At 33.9% G+C, this 10,172-nt stretch overlaps 1 long non-coding RNA gene across 4 annotated transcripts; it reads right to left on the reverse strand.

Annotated features, from left to right (window-relative positions):
• Positions 1–540: 540 nt before the first annotated feature.
• LOC112174888 lies at positions 541–3,558 on the reverse strand. Of its 4 annotated transcripts, none has more exons than XR_005801036.1 (5): positions 2,123–2,783; positions 1,804–1,862; positions 1,053–1,190; positions 669–970; positions 541–581 (listed from the first exon to the last, which is right to left on the reverse strand). It is a non-coding gene; the product is annotated as an uncharacterized LOC112174888 (long non-coding RNA). The 4 variants fall into 4 exon arrangements; XR_005801037.1 differs by lacking the exon at positions 541–581 and adding an exon at positions 3,126–3,558 and having other exon boundaries at positions 707–970; positions 2,123–2,235; XR_002926200.2 differs by lacking the exon at positions 541–581 and adding an exon at positions 3,126–3,558 and having other exon boundaries at positions 707–970; positions 2,123–2,297.
• Between the last annotated feature and the right edge of the window lie 6,614 nt (positions 3,559–10,172).

Genomic DNA, 10,172 nt, shown 5'->3' on the forward strand with positions numbered 1-10,172 from the left:
AATGCTCATTGTTAAATCACTTTGCACGTAGATGTTCTGTCTCATAATTCATTAGGACTAGGTATTGCGGTTCACGCGATGCTGCAGGTGTTTAGCTTAATAATACTACACTAGAATAGGTGCCCGCGCGTTGCTGCGGGTGTTCAAACAGAATCCGCAAGCTTGGATAGCTAGAGACTTATATTTGCAACTAACATTACTATTAATATAAGTGTTTTGATAACGTGCAAATATATAATACAACTGCTGTTGACACAGCTTGTCAAAAATATATTGTTCTACTTATAGGCTAACCTAGCTACATTTGATCGGTCTGCTGAGAAGAGGTGTTGATGTTTGTTACCACGTATCAGCGGAGGTTTTTCAAAATGATGCTTCCTCCAGTTACATTTATACCAAAAGTGATAGCAGTTGTTGAAGAGTCGTTAGCCTAGCCAAAAAGGTGCTACATAGTTGTGGAGGTTGTTCAAAAAAGTGTTTCCTCCATTTGTATTTACAGGAAAAGCCACATCACACTTCAATCTATTTTTTCTTTGTTCAGTGTGTGTCTGTTGTTGAGGCCGCTGATTCAATACTTGTCTCTGTATCATTGTGAAAGCAAGAAGTTATAAAAGGTGTGAAAGAATTTATGAGTGGAAAAATGGAGTTGAAATGTATGTAGTTGTTACCAGCGAGGTTTTTTCTCTGGATTGGTAGCAAACAATTGTTTCTTGCTTCTATCAACCAATCTTTTTTTTTTTTCATACAGTGGATGAGCTGGTGTGCTGGTACCTGGTTGATGATCTGTGTGTGGAAAGATTGCTTTTACTATGAAGTCGTTTGTCTTAGTGATTTGGATTTGGAAAACATGGATCTGCCCGTGTTTGTAATATCTCTGGTGGCAGTGTTTCTTTTTATTACCAACAACATTTAAACATTCATACCTGAATTCAAAATACTTGCAAATTTGATAGCTCGCTGTTACCAATATCTGCAAAACAAAAGAGGACCACTCTTTGTATGAGAGTTCTACTTTGTAATACCTGGAACCCGAAAAAAACAAATTTACTTACCACTACGTTGCTTTGCAAAATCTACTTGACAATATTGCTTTATGCCATTTGCAGGTGTGTCCAGAACCAAGTACAACTGCATTGAAGTTCCTGGCTTGTCCTTCTTTACAATCCTGATATCTGTGTCAGCTCATTCAACTAATAACAATAACAATAACAGAGAGAAATGATCACACTTGGAAAACTTACAACAGAAAGCAAAAGGCATAACAACAAAACTTGAAGAGCAACATATTTGATATTTCAAAGCTAGTTGTAGACATGTGATCAAGTATCTAATTTAACCCTCTACAAAAAATCCCCTAACGATATTTAAATATAAAGATTTAAGGTGATAGGTTTTGCTTAAATAAAAAATAAAAAAAACAATAAATCAAATGTTCAATACAGAAAGACACATGAAAGACAAAAAGAAACAATGATAACATGTTAACTATGCTGAGACTGAATCCTCTACAAAATAACATAGATACATAATGATATACCAGAAAAGAAAACTAAAAATAAAATACAGGCTTCTCTAATGACAACACTAAACAGTAGAATAAGGAAGAGTGGCAATCTAATGATACACAACCTTTATTGCATTAAATCTATAAATAGAAAACAAAATGCAGATGAAGATACATTAGTGTAACAATGGCATGCAGAAAAAATAAATGGCATAAAAAAAAAAACAAAACTGAAGACACTTTATTTTCTTCTGTTAAGCAAAACAACAAATAAAACTAACCAAATTAGATGAGTTTACCTCCAACAGAGACTCCAAAAGTAAGACCTCTTTCCTCAGAAACATCTGCTCTACGTTAACTGTAGACATTAATACATTGATCATTAGCTTTAGTTCATTAAGCATTCATAAAACTCAATTAAAAGTCCATTGCAAAATCTCACAACCGTCTCCCTTAGAAAGGCAGAAAGCAAATTCAAATTCAGAGATTGCATATTAAAAAGATTTAACAAAAAAAAATAACAGGGAAAAAATTTGATTAAATAAAAACAACCATAATTTTTTTGACGCTGTGTGTATACTATATCCACTGAATATTGGTTTTGCAGATCAGGATTACCTAAATGTTGTTTATAGTTTGTGAGATGGCAAGAGTGAGCTTTGAGGTTACATCACTACGAATAAGTGCGCACGTCCTTGGAAGATTCCTGGGGTGCTTCTTTTCATTCACTCCTAAAAACAGAACCTTTAGCTTTGATGCTTCAAATATGGCTGGCCCAAAATATCGTTGCAACCTAATGAATCAAACAGACAAATGAACACCAAATTCTTGTTCTATTTCTTTTCAACCCAATCCTTTTCCCTCAGAATCTTCAAAAAAAATTGGATCTTGGGACCATTGAAAATATAAAACCCAGACTACCAAACAAAGCCAAATCACATACACTAATCTAATCAAAAATCACAAAACAAATCCATGAAATTAAGGAAGCCACCGTATAACTGAAGAACATCCAAATCCTACCAAGTGAAAGAGTTTGTTTTATTTGAATAATTGTGGAAATCCTAATCTGGTTTGTGATGACCAAGTCTTTAGGAAGACCAATTCTTTAGGAATATCCCTAAAGATTAGGAGACATAGTTTAGTTGTTGTTATCAGTTGAGTAGACTAGTCATACTGTAGTAGACTAGCTGTTGCTTTCTTTTCGTAGAGTTGGTTGTAGGTTTACTATTTAAACCATGCTGATTAGTCAATAAAGGCACTTTCGAATTCCAGAAAATCCTCTTCTTGTTTACTACTTTCTGTAAAAGCTATTTTCTATCAGTGGTATCAGAACCCCCACTGGGCCTGAGGTCGGGAGAAAGCAGCAGCTTCCAACCATTATTTAATTGCTGAACTGTTGTCACAAAAAATAATGGTACCCAACTCTTCTCTTACTTTTGCTGAAAAGAAAACCACAAAATCCAAACCCAGGTTAATTGAAAACTACTTAGATTAGTTCTGAACAGGAACAACAAACTGGAGCTCAAACAAATTCAAACCCATCACCGTATATTCATGGAAAAAATGACAGACCAACAAAAAAAGTAAATCAAACAAATTCAAACCCATCGTAGGATACCTGGGATGATCAGTTCACTCAATTTCTGTTCCAATCGACCATCAACTTCTTCCCATCTCCCTCTTCTTCAGTCTCAAACTCTCTCTCTCTCTATCCCTAGATAGATATAACGCAGCCTGCAGCTCTCTCTCTTTCTCTCACGCTATTTCTCTCTCAAACTGAAGCCCTCTGTCTATTTACCTCTCGGTGGAGTGAGGTATCATAGACACGATACCACTGAGCAGGACCCCAGGTGTCAAAGCAAAAGATACACACACTGTGTGAAGCGAAGAACAAAGACACTAAAACTTTGAAGTTTGAAATGATATACAGGTGTCGGGCAAGAAAGATGAAGTAAGGACAACGTCGTCTTTTCAGCCAGCACCGGCTCGGCTGGAGCCGTCACTGTTCATAAGCCGATGAACAGTGACTTGAGAATTAGTATATAGTAAATTTGCAAACATTACATACATTATACATGCACAATGACACTCAAACATAGCAACCTACATGTACATTGATCAAAAGGCACTACTTGGTAACCAAAAGTAAAAACAATTTCTCACTCAGTTAAGAAAAACCAAAATTCACAGTGACCAAAAGCAACCAAGAAGAATGATGCTTCAAAAAGAAAACCCTATCGCCCTTGAATCTTCCAGCCATAACGATCAACACAATTTCCAGGATAATGCTTGCCCTGCATAGTATAAAATGTAAAGAATCCCTTCAGGTGCAAAGTAAACGCAGCGGAAAAATAAAAAAAACCATTTCACAATAACTTCCAATCTCTACTGTAATTTCATGGTAGAAGGAAGTTTGTAGTTTTTCCAAATTTGAAACAACTTGAGATTTTTATACAGTTGAAAAGTTGCTTTGGAATCGTACATAGCTTTCATGAGTTATCGCATCATTTCTATACCTCGAAGCAATTCAAAAACATTTCTCCAAACTTGCACTCTAAACCAACACAGAAGGAAGAATAAAACACACTGATTCCTAGACAAAAAATTAGTACTGTAAAACAATAACTACATGCAGGTCAATAATACTGTCCTTCACAAAGATAGAATCTCTCACTAATATACCAAATCTCAGTATGACATAAGAAGTTATAGATCAAATAACTATATATATAGGTGTCAACTGAAGGAAGAAGATGTAGATACTGATAGAAGTTTCAAATTTAAGATGTAGATTTTACTTTTTAATCGGTCATGCACTCATGCTAGTTTGAGGAAACAGATTGTCCCTTAAAACTTAATAAGACATGTTGAATTAAGAACTAATAAGCCCCATACACATGAACGATCAGCTCGTGCAAAGCAGAGTAAGCGAGTAAGAAGATGAAGAAGAAAAAACTCATCAAACTCAGAGGATTTTTTATTTTTTTTTCTAAACAACAGAAAAGCTGAATGAACTTCAAAAGCAAGATCACAACGAGCCATCAGTAGAGCCTAGAAACAGAGTATTACTCCAATTGGAGTAATTGAAATTATGGTATACTTTTTGGAACAATTCAAAAACGAACTGAAATTACATGATGGTATACTTTTTCAATTACTCTGTTGCAATCAGTGTTACCATAATAATATTCACAATGAGGCTAGAAACAATTCAGCTTAATTCAAAGATGAATCTAGTAGAGCCTAGAAAGGTTACATATAAGATAACCTTAATATATTGACTCAATTGGGCCATTAGACCTAGTTGGAAACATAAGTACATGGCTTTCTCATGAGATTTAGTTAAATCACAACTAAAACTTAATTATCTTTTCACACAGTGATGATTACAATAGAAACATGACCATTAGTATCATGAGTCCTGACATCTGCTTAAATGCCATATCTACATGCAAGCTTATCATCTCGATCACAATCATTATAAGTAAAAACTGTACCGTCAATTCCCCATTAGCAATACATATTGATGTAGAAAAGAGTTTATTAGTGTCAAATTGTGTAAATTACAGAGGTAATTGACTTGAACATGAAGACAGCATTAAAAGCAAACTGTTTGAAGCCATTTAATTAACCCCATCAATTATCAAAAAAGCATAAAATCATGTAGCCTTATCCAAGTATCAGGCTTCACCCTATCAAAGTATCAAGCTTCACCCAAAATAATTATCAAATCACGCAACTCTTAGCAACTCATACCATTAGTTCAGTTTGAGACATGAATAAACTGACCAAGAATAACTTGTGAATTTACCCCTTCTGCAACCTAACAATGTAATAATGTCAACTCATGTACAAATGAACAATAAAATGAAAATGTTGTGAACAAACTCATTCGATAATACCCAGCATCATTTTTTAAATTCCATTAAGAACATCAAGTAAACATTTGTACTTGGATTTGAAATACTTGAAGATTTTGATAACACACTGTTCCCGATATCTGTAGAACCAAAAACAAATAACATTGTTAAAATAGTTGATCATCAAATTCGACAATTCATATTTAAGAAGTTTTCTTGAATGCAGTTGATGTTTTTCTGCAATGTATTGATCCTTGAATTCCTTTTTATATTGATAGATTTAAAAAACTAAAAGCAATGGAGAAAACGGTATGTACCTGTTTTTTGTCTATACTTATTGAATTATGTCTGTTTCTTTCAATAAGTTGGCCAACTTTCTTTTGTGATGATCATCCAACTTGGGTATAATGACAACAGAAGAATATCTCGAATCAGTACATTGATTAACTATTTTAAATGCTGATTTCTAGCGCAACAAGATGATAGTTGAAATGATACAGCAATGAAACTAATCAAACTATTGTCAAAGCTCAAATATGGGTTTTCAGTTTTGGTTTTAATTCAAATGTTAAGAAAATAGCCTAAAAAGGCAATAAAGGTTGAAAAGGTTTACTGAAGAAAATGCCACTATTGTTTTCAGAAAAGCAAGTTAAAGGAAGATAGTTGTGTTTCTTAAAATAGAATCAAACTTACCGATATGAATATCGTGGTGACCCTTGGAAATGAATATATATAACAGTTGGATTCAAAGTTGCTATGAATCTTACCTGTGATGCTGTTTTTGTATTGGAGTTAGCATATTATTTTGCATCATCCAAGAAGATCATTTTCTCCAATGTTTTCATTTCTTTCCTTCATTTTTTCTTCCAGTTTGTGCTGAATGAACTTCGGAATGGTTGGTTAAGGCTGTGATGAACCAATAGCATAATTATTCAGAAAAAGGAGAAGGAAAAAAAAGAAAAAAAAAGGGAAGATTAAAGCAAATTCAATGGAGCAGAAAAAGCACCCTTTATGAAAGCAACACACAACATTTTGAGGCCGTTTGTTTTTGGTTCTTCAGGATCCAAGCTGATGATGTGTATTTGGATTATAATGGAAACCATGAATTTCTGAAAATTTACATTTACTCATAGTTTCTAATGTCAATCAATTAAATCTAAGGTAGCCAACTTTCATTAGAACTACCACTCTTTTCTACATGCTACTGATCTATATCAAAAATTTATTTGGCAAGTATGATGGACTTCTTTATGCAATCTTCTAATGATCACAGTGATAACACCATTTAATGAAAACTTATGAAAGATGTATAATAAGGCAGTTAGGCTTAATCCTATGAAAATTCAGCGATGCTTATGTAATCTGGTAATGATGGAGATCGAGTAATAAGACCATTTAATGAAAACTTGTGATAGACAGGAAGGTAGTAGGGCTTAATCAATATGCTAAATAATTGTGGCTTTACAAACGTACACAACAGTAAGGCCTAATACTATCAAATTTCAGTTAAGCAAGCTAGTTTCAGTTGATAAGAAATGAAATGAGGGCAGATATCTTACACATAGGTAGACATATATGATGAACGATTATCTTGTTCCTACGTTTGAAATCAAGAAACTGAGCCACAACTGTTGTTTTCTCTGGAATAATGGCTTGTTCCACGATCTGACAATTGAAATTCAGTTAATACAGTAACTATAATTAATTTAATTTTCTTTTCTTAAATAAAGAGAACCATTACATCACATTCGCAGAGATTCTAACTTTACCTATGTAGTATAAGCCAATCAATTGCAGTATTTTTTTCTTCAGACCAATTTCAAAGATTGCACCAAAATTTTGCTAGCTGACTTGGATGGCTCGGTTCTTGATTGTAATTTTATGTGTGTAGTATAAGTCAACCAATAGCTTGATACTACAATTGGTTGACCTATACTACCCAGCTAAAGTACAACCGGAGTTATGACAGTGCTAAACGATTGTTGAAGCCAGATCAAGTTTCAGATCATGAGATACTGCACTGTAAACCGTAAATGTCACTTATGCATGCTATCTATGTTTTTAAAATATAAAGTAAAAGCTTATCATTATTTTGGACAATAGAAGAGATCTCGATATTAAATCATCAAAAAGTTTTATGCAGTTGAGAAGTTTTTGTACAAACCCTTAACCGTGAATCCTAAATTTTTAATTTGATTGTTGAAAGTGGATACTCAGTACAGCTAGAACATATACACACATCAGATATATAGTGTTTAATTTGAGTAGGCTGCGACACAATTTTTGATATAGATCAGTAGCATGTAGAAAGAGAGTGGTAGCCAACAGATGTTGAAGTAGTATAGCAAGTGATTGATAAGGATTTTGATTTGGAATTTGAGTAGGCTGTGACACAATTCAGCATGTAAAAGTTTGTTTCACTTATGTGTTTGTAGATCGAAGGAAATGGCAAACTGATTAATAAAAGTAATGAACAGAAAATGCTTATTCACAGAACATCAAGTAAATCGCTAAACTCAATCACAAAACACTAATGTTCTGAAATCAAACAACCAAAAGTACATAGCAATCAATCAGGAACGTAGAATAAGAACAAAAGCTAATACCTGATCAAGTTCTGGCCCCATAGGTGACAGAACTAATGCTGTGCAAGCTGGAAATTGTCAATGCCTTAGATGTGAAGCTTTTTAACATCTGTTTGAAAAAAGAGTATTCTTAGAAACAGAGTTGATCAGATAATGATAAAGTGACTGTCATAGGATGAGCAAAGTTGGTAACTAAATCTGATTATAACAACCTCTTACTTGTATGAGCTTCTTATATGAGTGTTGGACTGTCTAAAATAAAAATAAAAATAAATCATAAATCCAGTATTTTCTACTGAAATCCATAAATAGGATCATTTACTAAATAACAAAACAGGTGAAGGAGATTAAAAACGTAATCTTTCCTCTTTGTTTCCAGTGCAAACTTTTGTCTCTGAAAGTGTGAAAAGTTCTTGTTATGTTAGTTTCTAGATATAGGATTAAAGATCAAACTGCATTTTCCTAATATCAATGAGATTTTCAGAAGAAGGAAAAAAAGTGCGAGTTACAAAGAAGTTAACCCAGATTTTTCATGTGATATATTCCAAGAGTAAAAAGTCCTTTGATTTTCATGATCAAGTAATTAACGTTTTAGGCTAAATACTGTGTACTACTTTGTAATTTGAGTCCAAAATCAATTCAGTTTCTGGACTTTTAATTTCATCAAAAACACCCTCAGACTATGATTTCTCATTCGATAGATCACTCCGTCATGATTCCGTCAAATGAAGCTGTTAATCAGCTGACGTGGCATTTCAACTGATCACAAGTAGGTCCCACATGAAAGGCAAAACTTCCAAAATTTCAGAAAAATAACAAATTTATTTCTCGGTTTCTCTCTCATCTTCCTCTGCAATATCTTCTTAATTCTTTATATTTTGAAGACACATAGCAGAAGAATTCTCTCAAGAATCATAACCCAAGCCAAGTCATGGTGAGACAAATTCATAACCCAAGCTGTACCCAAACCAAAATCTTCCTCCACTATCAAGAATCAGTATATATATATGAGGGCGTTAGCCAAGTCAACCCCTCCCTTCGACAATTTGAAATATTTCTGAGAACATTGATAAGAGTTCAAGAGATATTTACTTAGAGCTGTGACTGTGGGGATTGTGGATATGTATCTAATTCCTCCGCCATTACAGTCTTCGTTATTGCTTCCACCGAGCGAGCACAAAGTCCTCCCGCCTTGTTCTTGTCACCTCTCTCGCTCCGATTTCTCTCTCAGGCTCGACACCCTGCCGTTCGGAGATGACACGCCGTTTTCGTCTTCGAAAACCCTTATCACCGGCGGCGGCGCCTGGTTCACTTTGATCTTTAAGCAAAGGAGACCATGAGAACAGATCTGATGGGAAAGAAAAAAAAATCCTAAATGTGAACATACCAATGAATCCAAAAAACCCCCAAAAACTCATCGATGATTATAAAGATATCGAGTTGCCGACGGATTGGCATCGAATCATAGATTAATACTTTAATTATTTTATTGTTTTCATGTTGAATCATTGCTTCAGGTTGAATCATCGATTAATACTTTCATCGAATCATCAAATCACTTTGGGATCTGTCTCTGTTTTATTGTTTTCGTGCGGAATCATTGTTTCAGGTTCCATGGATTCAATGAAAATTGTAGATTTTGTGCATTGCAGATGAAGGTGAAGAAGTAAGAAGATATTGAAGAGGAAGATGAATTGAGGAGAGAGTGAGAGAGAGAAATAAATTTGTGTTAAAGGAAAAACATATTGTGTGCCTTCGTCAAAGCAACTGACGGAGAGGGAATCAAGGAATCAGTGATTACCATCAATCAGCGTAATTACGGATCAATCAGCATTTAGTATCATTAATGTAATCGATATTTCCGTCGTAATTCTATCCCTATATAAAGGGGACTATGAAATGAAATGAGTAGACCAATTCCAATTCCAATCTCAATTTTACTTTAACACGTTATCAGCATGCTCAGAGCAAATAGCTAAGAAAAACACTTATAAATATACAACAAATTATATACTACACATAATAATAGCAAGAATATATCATGCATAAAATAAAATGTAAACAATAGCATAATACAAAGCATGCGTAGACATAATTTATATAAGCGTAAATAAAATAAAAACATGCTCAAAATTTCATAAATAATATATAACAAAATATATATAGATATATATGGCATGCTCAAAAATAAAATAATAAAAGAAAATGAGATATGCTCTG

This window comes from Rosa chinensis, chromosome 6 (assembly GCF_002994745.2).
Source record: "Rosa chinensis cultivar Old Blush chromosome 6, RchiOBHm-V2, whole genome shotgun sequence".
Taxonomy (NCBI): Eukaryota; Viridiplantae; Streptophyta; class Magnoliopsida; order Rosales; family Rosaceae; genus Rosa; species Rosa chinensis.